Source organism: Mastomys coucha, unplaced genomic scaffold (assembly GCF_008632895.1).
Source record: "Mastomys coucha isolate ucsf_1 unplaced genomic scaffold, UCSF_Mcou_1 pScaffold6, whole genome shotgun sequence".
NCBI lineage: Eukaryota > Metazoa > Chordata > Mammalia > Rodentia > Muridae > Mastomys > Mastomys coucha.
Genome location: NW_022196912.1, coordinates 118,686,153 through 118,700,641, shown reverse-complemented (window position 1 = coordinate 118,700,641; position 14,489 = coordinate 118,686,153). Strand labels below are relative to the sequence as shown.

At 48.6% G+C, this 14,489-nt stretch overlaps 1 pseudogene; it reads left to right on the top strand.

Moving 5' to 3' along the window:
* The first annotated feature begins 8,880 nt into the window (after positions 1-8,880).
* Positions 8,881-14,489, top strand: part of LOC116081106 — a 19,168-nt pseudogene continuing 13,559 nt past the window's right edge.

The window sequence follows — 14,489 nt, the reverse complement described above, 5'->3', positions numbered from 1 at the left end:
CACTCTGTAGACTAGGCTGGCCTCGAACTCAGAAATCCACCTGCTTCTGCCTCCCAAGTGCTGGGATTGAAGGCATGCGCCACCACTGCCACCACCTCTTGGCGTCTGGGCACTTTTAAGATGTAGCTTCTTTTGCTTAAAATGGGGGCCGACACCCGCTACTGTAATGTTGTGTCCTAGCCCATTATCAAAGAGAGTTGGAAGGTATCCCTGGAGAGACATATTCGGTCTCTTTGTGTAGTGTGTGTATGTGTTTGTATGTGCGTGTGAGTGCAGGTGTGTGTGCATGTGTGAGTGTGTGTGAGTGCATGTGTGCGTGCCTCTGTGTGCGTGTATGTATGCATGTGTATGGATGTGTGTGCATTGTGTGTGCTTGTGTGTGCATGTGTTATGCATGTGCATGTATGCATGTGTATGTATGTGTGTACATACATGTGTGAGTGTAAGTGTGCATGTATGTGTGTGTTTTCGGGTGAGTACATGTATGAGTGCATATGTATGTATGCGTATGTGTATATGCATGTGTGTATATGTGTATACATGCATGTGTGAATGCATGTGTGTGAGCATGTGTGTGTTTCTATGTACATGTGTATGTATGCATCTGTATGTGTGTGAGTGCATTCAGTTGTGAGTGCATATGTGTGTATGCATGTTCCTGTTCCTTTGTCCTGCAGACAGTGCTCACATATAACCCTCATAGGTCAGCCCGTGAAAGTGAATGCATTGACAGCATCAGTGTCATTGGTCCCCTAACCTGTGTGCTTCCTTCTGCCCTTTTCTGTCACATCCTTTCTCTGAGAACAGAATGGTGCTTTAGGGGCAGAGAGCATGTCTGTAACACAGACAAAATGAGTGGAATTAGTGGTCCTGACTGCAGGGGAGCCATGAAGACCTGGAGGTACTGGCAGAAATGGCAGACAGGCTGCCCACCCTGATTCAAACCTGAGAGTTCTTCACCCCTAAATGTGAGCTGAGAAACCGAGGCATTTAAAGCTATGAAGCCGCTTGCCCACATCCTGGTGAGAATTGAATCCAGGGTTATAGGGCCCTGAAGCTCACACCAGAAGGAGAGGGCTTTGGGTCATGGGTCATTGCCACTGAGCTGCAGTGTTCATGGCTCTGGGAATAGTCTCAACGAGTGGCAGCCTTGTCCTCAGAGGCATTGGGGCAGGGTTAGCTTCCTGTGAGCTAGCCTGTGGCTCTTTAAGGAATCACCTCATCAGTCACATCCCTGTAGGTGATAGCCCATCATCATCATTCTCACACTGCTCCAAGAGGTGGGACATGCCACATACCCTGGAGCTCAGCCCCACTGTCACATCCTCCATCACTGGCCTCACTTCCCTGTGGGACCAGCATTCTAACATGCTTTAGAGGAAGGAAACTGGGGTCGTTCTGTATCCTGAACAAGGAGATTGACAGGCCCTTAGTGAGCTACTGCTGGAAGACCAGGTGCCGAGGGAATGGGCCACCCTGTGAGGATGCTCAGGCTGCCTCACAGCTGAGGGGACCTCTCTTCCTTCTACAGGGTGGAGCCAGGACTGAGCAGATCAACAGGCTCCACAGAGGGTTTGAGAATCTGTGCTTGAGCTGATCAGGCTGGAGTAATCAGATGGGAAATGGGCAGAGGAGAACAGAGACAGAGCACGGAGGCTGAGGGCCACGAATGCACGCTCAGTGCTTAAGGGGCCAGACTTTATGTTGCCTGTGTTTATCACTGTTTAAGAAAGGAGACAGCAAGAAAGGGAAATAGGAAGAAGGGGATAGATGAGAGAGAAGAAGGAAAGAGGGAGGGAGGGGAGAGAAAGAAGAGGGGGGAAATAGACAATAGATGATAGATAATAGATGGATAGATAGACAGATGGACAGAGAGACAGACAGGAAATGTCCGTTCTTCATTCTTTTTTCTTTTCTTTTTTTCTTTTCTCTTTTGGTTTTTCGAGACAGGGTTTCTCTGTGTAGCCCTGGCTATCCTGGAACTCACTCTGTAGACCAGGCTGGCCTCGAACTCAGAAATCCACCTGCCTCTACCTCCCAAGTGCTGGGATTAAAGGTGTGCACCACCACCGCCTGGCCCCTTCTTCATTCTAACCCACGTAACAAACCCTTAAATTTCCTTCTTGGGGGTCATACATGGGGTAAACAAAGTGTAGGCCCCGCCCTCTAGATCTCCTAGCTGAAAAGGTGTCAGTTCTAAGATGCTGAGCACAGACTAGGGCCTTGGCCCTCGACTTGGCTCATCTGCACTCCCACAGGTGCTGCTCAACCTACCCAGAGCTCAAAGGCCATGGAGGAGACACAGGAAACTGGGGATCAGTGGGAGGGAGCCTCATAGCCTCTGCTAATTAAATGTGGCTATGGCTGTGAGGGGCGAGGAGATCTACTGGGGAGGCCAGATTGGGGCGGGGTTGGGGGCAGGAGAACATCAGGACCTGGGTGTAGCAGAAGGGGCAGGAAGCCCACTGGCTGGGCATCTAGAGGCCTCTAGGTAGATCCTTGGGCTGTGCTGTGTCTGAGCACCAAGGCTTTCCCGGGAGGAGGCCCACAGCTGTCTGTGGCTGTGGACATCTAAGTTTTCAGACACATCCCAGGAGGGATCACACCCCATCTCCCCCTCTCAGGGAGCTCAGCCTACAGTGTCGGACCCTCCGTTTCACTCACCCTAGCCTTGTGTTCTGGCCAGGTCAGTATGGAGAAGAGACGTGAACCATTTCCTCCTTTAATGTGCCCATGGCAGATCATTGAGCCACCCTCTCTCTCCAGCCTGAATGGGCTTCCTGGTCCTCGAAGTACTTCAAATGTTTACTCCTGGTCTGTCCTGTGGGAAAAGTACCTGCTTGTCATTCTAACATCTGACCCTAGCCCCCACATAAGACTAAATTCTTGTCTGCATCTTCTGTCAACCCCATGCATTAACTTTAGGACATTCCAGTAAAATCCAGTTTTTCTTAGGAAGGGAGAAAGGTGGAAGAGACAGTTTGGTACCCAAGTTACCAGCCACTATTGGAACAAGAATCCCAGGCTCACCCAGAGCCCCACATCTGGGTCTCATACTCCCTTAGAACTTAGAGGCTCTTTGAAGTCCCCGTGCTGCCTACCAGCTCTTGCTAGCTCACAGGAGTTCCCTGAGCCCTTCAGTGTGCTCGTGGAACACCCAACATGGGAGTACAGAGGCAATGCTCCCCTGTCCTGCAGGGCCTGGGCTGAGCTTGACACCATTTTGTGTTCAGATCTTCTGGAAAGCTCACGGTAACTCTCAGTCACTCTTAGCCACGAGGAGCTCCTGAGAGCAAATTCTGGAAAGGGGATGAGAGTCTTTTCTGGACCGGCCTCTGACCTTCTAGCAGGTCACTGAGACCCGCCATTGCCCAATAGACAGAGCCCAGGAGCCTCTCCAGTACAGGGTTGCAAGCAAAGGACCTCAGATCAGCCAACGTTTCTCCCTCAGCCCCAAGGCATGAGAAGAAGGCCTTCCATTTACCAAAGAAGAGCAAGGGAGAGTTGTTTTCAAAAACACAACAGAAGAACCAAGCCTGGAGTCTCCTAGCACAAGCCTTATAGGACAGCTCACAGGACTCAGTGTTCCCCAGGCACCTGCCTGCCTTTTGGTTTCCATAGTAACATCATAGGTGCTCACAGGATGGTACCCAGGCATCCCTGAATGCAGGAGACAGCAATGGTAGAGGGAGGGAATCAGCTTCCCAAGAGATCCCAGGCTTCCTTTCTGGAATGGTCATTGCTAGCTCAATAGCCAGGCCACTTGAACTCCTGGTGACACTGTGTAGATACGGGACAGAGCCTGTAGACTCTTGTCTACTTTTGAGGGAAGAGAGCAAAGGAGACCCATAAGGAAGGGCCTGAAATATAACCCAACTTCGGAGATCCTGGGCTGTAGAGTCAAGAGCTATGCTTAGGTGCTGAACCCAGAGCACAGACAAGGCCTAGAGACCTGGCTAAAATCAGCCAGGCAGTGGGTAAGTGATAGGTTTAGGATTTGAACCCAGCAGTGTCTGGTCCCAAGCTGATGGTTTTCTGCCACTATGTAGAACTTGCTTTCCTCTTCAGTCACTTTTCTTTCCCTTATGGGTCATGGGCCATTGTTACTCCAGCATCTGGTTAACCTGTTGGAAGATGCCATTTCTGTACAGGGCTGCAGGCTTTCTCCCCTGTGTCTACTCTGCAGCAAGCTCTTTGACTTCCATTGCCAACAGGGGCTGGGAGCACCAGGATAGAATGCCAGGGACAGGGGCTGGAAATACACAGGCCACCAACGTCAGGGGCAGATGCAGGACAGAAGTTGCTTGGAGAGATCACTGTGCGTGGGCCACATTCTTCCAGGAAAGCAAAGATTCAGGAGCTGGGCAAGTTCTTGGAGCTCCTGGGATGAAGAGGGGGACAGAGAAGGCATGTGTGTGTGTGTGTGTGTGTGTGTGTGTGTGTGTGTGTGTGTGTGTGTGTGTGAGAGAGAGAGAGAGAGAGAGAGAGAGAGAGAGAGAGAGAGGGCGCCTATGTGTTGCATAAGTGTGTTCTGGTGTCTAGAACAATCAAATTCATTGTTTTAAGTCTTCCCTTGTATAAACAGTACAGAGGGACCACCTCCCCTGTCACAGTCTCTGTGATTATAAAACACGAATTTTCGATAAGTTCAGCTTTTTGGGAAGGCAGGCAGATTTGGAGCCAAATGGCTATCTTGGAACACATGTGTATTATCTTGGTTCACATCAAGTCCAGAGCTGACTGAAGGCCTTGGCGTCTCTCACCTCTGTGGGAAGGGCCATGAGAGTCCTCAGTTCCCTGCTCAGTACTGTTGTGAAGTTGTGTGGCGGTCCATTCCTCTCATTCACTTTGGTGGCAGCAGTATTCTGAAAGACGATTTTGTGTTATCATTGTTGCTTCATGTTTTTTAAAAATGTATCTGCTCTATGTTTGGAAATAAAAAGCTCTATTTTGGTCTATGAGATGTTGTGTGGTTTTCAAGTCGTTTTTCTGAAGTCAGGAGTTACCTAGGGAGGGCACGAGGGGAAGAGACAGCAGGATTATGGCTGTCTTATTTTGACATTGTTTTTAGACTGGTGACTGGGCTTTGGGCTGTGTATTTCAAGGCTCTTGGCCTCTTAATCAAAGACTGGAAATAAGGCTCACGCAGATCTGCAGAAGTAATAAGATCACATTATGCAAAGTGCCTGTGCAGGATATAGAGAGAGACATGCTCAAGTTGACAGGGGTGGGTTGAAGAGGGCCTGATGTTGCTTGTGCACTGTTTGGAGAAGGGTTTGTGTTCATGGTTCATCCAGGTGATGGAGGGAGGCTGCCAAGTGCATTATTACAAGGGAGATGTGCAAAAACCAAAACCAAATGTGATTCCAGAGTATTGCACTGTTCAATACTTGCCTGCCTCAGGATTAATTCTTGTTTGTACCGAGGTGGAACCCTTTTCACTGCAACATAGGAGCCAGAATGAACATCAGCCCTGGGTGTATCCTGAATGTCCCCAGCATCCTCTAGACCAACCTCCCCCCACCCCCAAACATATATGCTGTTCCCAGGAATATGTGGGTCGCCTGAGGAGAGAGACAGGGCCCCCAGTGTGTCTGGACACAAGCAAAGAGAACTTGGTCTTAGCCGGGCAGTGGTGGTACATGTCTTTAATCCCAGCACTTGGGAGGCAGAGACAGACGGATTTCTGAGTTCGAGGCCAGCCTGGTCTACAGAGTGAGTTCCAGGTCAGTCAGGGCTATTCAGAGAAACCCTGCCTTGAAAAACCAAAGAGAGAGAGAGAGAGAGAGAGAGAGAGAGAGAGAGAGAGAGAGAGAGAGAGAGAGAGAGAGAGATCTTGGCCTTGAGACCAATTCCCACCAGCCTTTATGGATCAAGGTGCTGTAGCTCTCTCTGTTCTTGGATTTGAAGATCAGCCTTCCCCAGCCACAGTCCTTCATAAGCTACAAGCCGGAAATGGGAAAGATGAAAGGGGCCGGCTCTTGTAGTGTGAATACATGTGTGTACCTGTACATGGGTATGTGTGGTATACCTGTACATGGCTATGTATGTGCCTGTACATGTGTATGTGTGTACCTGTACATGGGCATGTATGTACCTGTACATGGGTATGTATGATGTTCCTGTACATGTGTATGTGTATACCTGTATGTGTGTATGTACGTGTGTGGGATCCAGTGTGAGGAATGCTCTAAATTGTCCTGAGGTATAGCCTGGCTCAGGTGGCCTATGTTTTCCTATGTAAAGGATGCCACCCTGTTCATAGCAGTGACACAGAGCTCACTGCAGGTTAACAGGCACACCTGAGGACTCCCTGTTGCTAGTCAGACTTGAAGGCCACCCCTCTGACAAGGAATTCACTCCTGAAGGAGAGCGGCCTGAAGTCTGAAGTCTTAAATCCCACAGATACTCGAAGAAGGATTCCCGTGGGTCATGTGGCAGGAATAAGGTGTCTCCTCACATCCGACTAGTCAACCATGATAATGGAGTATGTTGTAAGGACTTTGCCTCATGGGGTTCTCCACCCTGGGCTTCTAGGTGGAATTGGTCCTGGAGTTCTCTTAGGAAGCTTTTTGCTGTAGAGTCATGAACCTTGGTGTAAAAATGGTTTTGGTAAGAAAGCTGGGCCCAGTCTCTCCATTTAACACCTTTTGGGCACTCCTACTTGCTGTAAAAGTAACATTAAACACACACACACACTTTCTAATTCCACCTGGAGTGCTCATGTGACTGACTGGGTGATTCATCTGGGTTTATGACTCTGTGTGTGTGTGTTTCCTAAGTCAGGTGTGAAACAATTTTCCCTGTTTTCATCCATGACTCCCAACCCCAGCAGTGACAAGTGCTCACGGGGAAGGCTCTTCCTCTTCTTGCAGACCCCCGGCGAGAATGTTATGCAGCTCCTTGGCCTCCCCTGTCGTGGGTCCCTCTGTACACTGCTGCCCTAGATTAGGCACCCTGAGAGAGATCCCCGACTTACTGGGAGCTTCCATGGCTAGAAGGCCTTGCAATTGTCTGACCTGGGTCCTGCCTTTGTTCTCTGCCCTGGTCTGCCTGTGGTCTCCGCTGCCAGTTTCTCCGAGAAGGCTTATCCACTGAAGAGTGTAAAGGGAAATTGCTTAAAATTGTTCTGAGCCACAGCCTGGCTCACGTTGCCCATGCGTGTGGTGTGTGTGTGTGTGTGTGTGTGTGTGTGTGTGTGTCTTGGCCTCGAGCATGTGCAAGTAATTGAAGCCTCTTTCCTTTGGAAGGCGGAGACAAGGTAACAAAAAGAAAAGTCTAAAGTGCAATATGTGTTCTGGACTGCATCCTGGAACAGCAAGAGACCGTTAGAGGAAGCCAGCAAAATGCGGCTTGGAGTTCCCTGAACGTGGCTGTGCGGTGTTAATGTTCTCTGTCTTTGATGGATGCCGGTGGTATGTAAGGAGTCAGCGGAGGCTGGGTGAAGCTCATGGGAACTCTGTGCTGTTTTTGCAGGCTTTCTCAAATCGCTCTGAAATTAAAATTTTATTTTTTTTAAACATAGTCTTTATGGGCTCCCTTTTGCTCTTAATTTTCTTTCTTCAGAATGGTGAACCTGAGCAGGTTTGGATCCGTCTGGTGAGTGTGGGGCTTGACTCACCACAGCTATAGGCGTTTGACCTTGAACAAGGTCTCAATCTCCCTGATTGTGACCTTGGAGGGACGTGGTCATAAGTACTGCCTGAGATGGGACTTGAACGCGCCAGGCACATGCTAAACACAGACAGGGAGCCGCTGGCTCAGGTCTGGCCCCATTACCCTTTCAGTCCTGTCTGGTGGGTTTGAAGCAGGGTATCCTGTCTGCCACCTGCTTTGGTATTCCCCTTCACTTAGGACTGACACGGAAGCCCTCGACTACACTAGGACTTCCATGTGTCCTAGGGAACTAGTTGAGGAAAGAGTCTAGACAACAGAGTTTGAGTCCAGTCTAACTGGTTTAGGGAGAAACGGGTTTGTCACGGGTGGGTATGTGGCTCACAGAACTATCTTGGGAGTGGAGTGGATGCCAAGGTTCCAGGAGCAGCCCTCCTGCCCCATCCTGCCCCTCCCTTCCCACGATGGCCCTCCTGACAGAGAACCTGTTGTTGCCACCAGGGGAGCTTGCTGAACCATGGCGGTTGCCAATGGCAGGGTCTCCTGGTCTCCACGGTCACTCATAGAAGCACGTTGACTTCTCCTGACCATGGTCTCTTCCTATCCTCCCCTTCCTAGCAGAGAATCTGAACTGGAAAAGCCTCATCATATCCAGAACATTCAGACAAAGGGCAAATGGCAGCCTCATTTTACCCTTCCCGCACCACAAAAGAGCCCTCGGCAAGGAGTCCACAGTGCCTCCCCGGGCCATGCCTCTGAGTGTCCAATATCCATGCACTCCCTATTTCCACACGGCTTCTTCCAAACAAACCCAGCAGCAGAACCCTTTCCAGTGCACACCCTGCCTACACAAATGGCAACTCACTGGTTGGTCTCCTTGGCAACGTATGCATCTCTCTGCCTGGCTAATTTTCATCTGATCTGATGTCCTGAAGCCTATGTACTAAGTCGTGAGATTGTCACCACCTTTACCACCATGCCTTTTTGTTTCTGATCAAGTGTCTGGGAGGCTAGAGGTAGAGGCAGACTGGTGTGCACAGGGAGAACTCTTTTGTTCAACTGTCACGGGCCCTCCATGGGTGACTGTTAAGAACATCCCTAGAGGGTTCACAGGCTTGCAAGGCTGGGGCTGGGAGGGCGGCTCTGGCAGATTGCTTGCCTTATTATGGGCGAGATCCTGGATTCGATCTCCAGCACTGCAATAATAATAATAATAATAATAATAATAATAATAATAGATTAATGGGCTTCTACTGTATGTCAAGGATGAAGATGATGCGGATGGCAATGATCGTGATAATGATGACGGTGATGGTGGTGATGGTGGTGATGGTGATGATGATGGTGATGATCGTGATAATGATGACGGTGATGGTGGTGATGGTGATGATGATGGTGATGATCGTGATAATGATGATGGTGATGGTGGTGATGGTGATGATAATGAAGGCAGACAAGACCCATGGCAGGGTCAGTCTGGCTCAATGCTTGCTCTACATCGCTGTGGGTCACATGGAGAGATCAAGGTACCTGGTGCTAGGGAACCCTGTAACTGAACTCATGGCTAAGCTTCCCATAAGGGTAGAGAGAAGGAATCACAGCAGGCACACATGCACATTAGCAGATACACATGTATGCACTGTAGATGGTCACACACTCGCACTACTCACACCTGCACGCACACAGACTACACACATGTACACACCTCACAGAATCATACACACGCACACCAAACCCCATAGACATGCACACAGATGTCTAACCCACGTCATCCAAACACATGCTCGTCACAAAGGCAAACAAACATAGCCACAGACATACACACATGATTACATACAAACCTGAAGGCATGCACGTCCTCTCACCACACAAACCACGTGTGCAATACACACAACCACGTCCGTCCCACATTTCACACCACACACAGAATTACAGACAGTTACAGACTGGAACACGCCACACGCAACCATCATGTGTATAAACCACATATAGGCACATGCTCACACATAGCCACAGAGGCATGCACAGATGTGTGCACTAAACTTACCCACTGTGTCTGGGAGCCTCATAGGGCTCTGGTCTCACATCCCCAGGAGACCAGCCAGTCCTTCAGAAGCCACAAACTGAAGCTGGAGTCATGGTTGTCTGTGTTCCAGACATTGTGATAATTTAATGATCACTCTGAACCATGGGAGAGCAGCTAGGAGGCCCTCGGCGGGGGCTCCATGCAGATAGAGCGAGCTTCTGAACAGTCAAAGGCAGAGATTGTGGGTACAGCAATCTGTGGGATATTAACGAAGAGAAAGCATTCACAGACCCACCAGTTCCTGACCATCACGTTTTTGCCGAAAGGTGTGTTCTACCCTGACGAAACCCCAGAGGCTAAACAAGAAGCATCTCTTCATTTTGACATGTATTAAGATTAAGATCTGAACGTGTCCTGGAAATGGGGACAGGAGAGGTGGAGCCCTGCACTCCATGGTGACGCATGTCAGCCTTCATTAGATGACAAGGCAGGATCCACAGCTGCGGGGCACTTCCACCCACGGTGTGCATGGTGCATGGTGGTTCTTGCCTTGGCTGTCAAGGGTTTTACTGTCTAGACCACTAAAGAGAGAAATGGCTAAGAGCTGGGCAGGAAGGCTCATTCTCAGAATCCCACCTTTTGCTATGAGTGTTGTTTGGGGAGCCTGGGTATCTTAAGGTCATGATCTGAAGGTGGCTTAGGAGCCCTCCAACTTAGAAGCCCTCTGCCTTCTAGTGATCTCTTGTGAGTCCAAGAGTCTACAATAAGAAGAAGTCATGTAGTCATGTAGTCATGAAGCAAACCCACCAGTCATGCTTCATCTATCTTAACCCCCAGACCACAGCTACCCAGGGAACAGCAAGGCCTTAAGGGTGGTGATCAGAGCCAGGGGATTGTGGGCAAGGTCTCTGACTCCTCAAGGACCAATAGGTTACCTACCTGGTGGGTCCAGAGTACAGGGTTAAGGACTCTGGGTTGTGTTAGAGGAAGGAGCTATGAGCTGTCTTGAAAACGGAGGAGGGGTTGTCTGCTCTTTTGCCTGGCCTTAATTTCTTTCTAATGAGTTTTGCTCTAGCAGAAAACACCAATGAGCAGGCTAGATTCTGTGGAAGTAGCCACCACAGGGAGGTGGGGCCTTCCAGTTGCTGCCATACAGGTGTGTGGAGTTCTGGGCTGTGAGTTTGATGGTTTCCCAATCCTTCAAGGTTGCAGAGCTCATTATAAGAACCATTTTTAATAGTGACTTATTATGTTTATTGTGTGACTATGGGTGTGTGTGTCACAATGCGCACGTGGAACTCAGAGGTCAGCTTTGAGGAATGGATTCTTCCCGTCCATCTTATTTCTGAGGCAGGGCCGCCTTGTCATTTCTACGCCTCAGTTCTCCAGGCTAGCTCTGCCCCACATCTCCTGCAGGATTGTCCAGGCTAGCTCTCCATGTCTCCCCATCACATCTCCTGCAGGACTGCTGGGGTTACAGATGTCCACAGCCATATTGGTTTTATTCATGGGTGAAATTCAGCTCATCAGAATTGTGCAACAAGCACTTTTGCACACTGGGCCATCTCCGCAGCCCAGTGGCAATGAATGTAAATACTTAAAAAAGTAATCACATCTACTCTACGCATGTGTGTTTCCAGGCCATGGCCTATACCGCATTACTCATCAAGCTTCGTTCTCTATAATCCAAAAGATTCCCTCTCCGGTCTAAAATTCCATGTGAGACCTACAGGCCACACACCTGTTAAGTCTGTCTTTCAACTTTCGGTCCCTTCCCCGTGTAGTCAGAGTCTATCCGGGGCTGATAGGCATGATCTTGCTCAGGCCTTACAAGTCTTCCTTTGGCTCTCCTTTTCTGAGCTGAGAATTTAGGCTCAGAGACACAACTGACTAGTTTGAGGCTGCGCAGCACATGTCCAAATCAAGTGTCATCCTTTGTGATTTTCAAAGCTTTGGGGTTTTATGGGTAGAAAGTCTATGACATACTTAACATTCAGTGGGGGGGGGGAAGCAAGGGAGGAGCCCAGGTTCATATCTAGCTCCAGTGTGACAGTACCAGGGTTCCAGAGGAATGCAACTTGATCCAACGAGTAACCCAGCAGGCATTCTTGAGCTGGACCCGAACCTGCAGCCCTGTAAGAGCAGCACTCTGGCTGCAGGCCATTTCATCAATTTTCCTAAAGGCCACTGGAAGGCGGGAGAGACAGGAGGCTCTGAGAGCCAGTGTCTTTCCCATCTGGTCCCCATTAGGGCGCTGTTAAAATTTTCATGCTCTTCATTGTAGCAACAAATAAAAGCAGAGAGAACCTCTTTGTTGAAGGGTCCCCGGCTGACATCACTAGTGATTAAGTGGCAGACTTATTTCCTCATAACCTGAGCCAAGCAGTTCTGTGGGAGGTTTGGAAAGAGAGCAGGTTCCCACCGTGAAGCTGAGTGGGAAGCATTCTGAGAGTGATGGTGGAAATTGCAGCTCTAGGGGTTGGGTGGGTAAGAAGATGTTCCTCAATGGTCTCAGCCCTGGAGATAGCAAGAAGCTTTCTGAGTGTGTGTGTGTGTGTGTGTGTGTGTGTGTGTGTTTGTGTGTGTGTGTTTGTGTGTGTGTGTATGCGTGTGTGTGTATATATGCATGTGTGTGTATGTGTGTGTGTATGCATGTGTGTGTATGTGTGTGTATGCGTGTGTGTGTGTGTGTGTGTGCGCGCGCGCTCATGCGCGTGCACGCGCGCATATACATTTGTTCATCTACTCAATAGCCTATCTATTAATCCATTCACACACAAACCCAACAGCCAACATACCCAGCCATACATACATACATACATACGTACATACATACATACATACATATAAATATACAAATACCAGCCAACCCAAACATCCATCCATCTATCTATACATACATACACAAACACACATATATATTACACACATACCGGCCAATACATACATACATATACACACACATACTTACATACAATATAATACACAAATACCATCCAACCCATACATACATATGTACATACACACACAAACACACATACATAATACACAAATACCAGCCAACCCATCCATCTATTCTTTGTTGTTGTTGTTGTTGTTGTTGTTGTTTGAGACAGAGTTTCTCTATATAGCCCTGGCTGTCCTGGAACTCACTCTGTAGACCAGGCTGGCCTTGAACTCAGAAATCCGCCTGTCTCTGCCTCCCAAGTGCTAGGATTAAAGGCGTGTACCACCACAGCCCAGCCATCCATCTATTCCCAATATAACATATGTACATATAACATACATACATGCATACACTCCAGTCTACTCATTAACACACACACACACACACACAAACGTGTGCACACACACCAGTCAACCCATCCATCCATCCACTCATCTCCCCACCCATTCATTCATCTACCCATCAGCCTATCCATTCATCCATAAATGGACCAATCCACCCATTTATTCCATCCTACCAACCCACCCATTCATTGGCTGTCTACCCATCAGTCTACCAACCCACCCTTTTATTGGCTGTCTACCCATCAATCTACCAACTCACCCATTCATTGGCTGTCTACCAATCAGTCTACTAACCCACCCATTCATTGGCTGTCTACCCATCAGTCTACCAACCAACTCTTTCATTGGCTGTCTACCAACGGTCTACCAACCCACCCATTCATTGGCTGTCTACTCATCCATCAGTCTATCAACCCACCCATTCATTGGCTGTCTACCCATCAGTCTACCAACCAACTCTTTCATTGGCTGTCTACCAATCAACCAACCCACCCATTCATTGGCTGTCTACCCATCAGTCTACCAACCAACTCTTTCATTGGCTGTCTACCAACGGTCTACCAACCCACCCATTCATTGGCTGTCTACTCATCCATCAGTCTACCAACCCACCCATTCATTGGCTGTCTACCCATCAGTCTACCAACCAATTCTTTCATTGGCTGTCTACCAATCAGTCTACCAACCCACCCATTCATTCACGCCTGTATGCATGTGTCCACTTTTATCTTTTATCCTCATTGCTGCAGGACCCACAAGCCACAGGATGTGCATGGACTCCAGGAACTTAAATGTCAAGGAAATGGAGCTGGAGAGATGGTAGTGATTCAGGGGCCTGCTGCTCTTGCAGGGGACCTGGGATTCGTTCCTAGCAACCACCATGAATCCAGTTTCAGTAGATCTCTTACCCTCTTCTGACCTCCACAAGCACTAGGCACGCACTTGGTGCACATACTTACCCATAGGCAAAGCATCCATACGCAGAAAAAAAATTCTAAAAAAATATCAAGGAATTGGTGACCTCCTGATCCTCCAGAAGGAAGATGCCCTTCTGGATCTTGACTTTAACTCCACATTTGAACACTCATTTCTAGGACTATTCTAGAAGAAATTCCTGTGATTGCTAAGCATCCAAGTATGTGGCAGTGTACAGCCACAATCAGAAACCAAGCTGCCACCTCACAGGTTAGCCCAGTACATGGGCTAACAGGTGACACGTGCTAAACTGTACCAGTTGACACTGTGCCCATGTGTGAACCCAGCCAAGACTCAACGGACCATCCAGCTGAGTCCAGCCCAGATCCCTGACTCACACCATTGCAGGGTAAAATAAATCTCATCTGAAGCTTGTGTTGCTTTTTTATAGTAATTAAAATTATAATGATATAGACCACAGACTTAGCATGTGCTGGGCTTGGTATAAAATCCTTTATCAACACATTTATGGTTTTGACTAACTTTTTACTAGTGTATATTAGTTATAAAAGTACCAGCTCTCATCATGACTCTGTATAAATGTCACCACACTTTATTTCTCTTGCCCCACCCCCACTCCTGC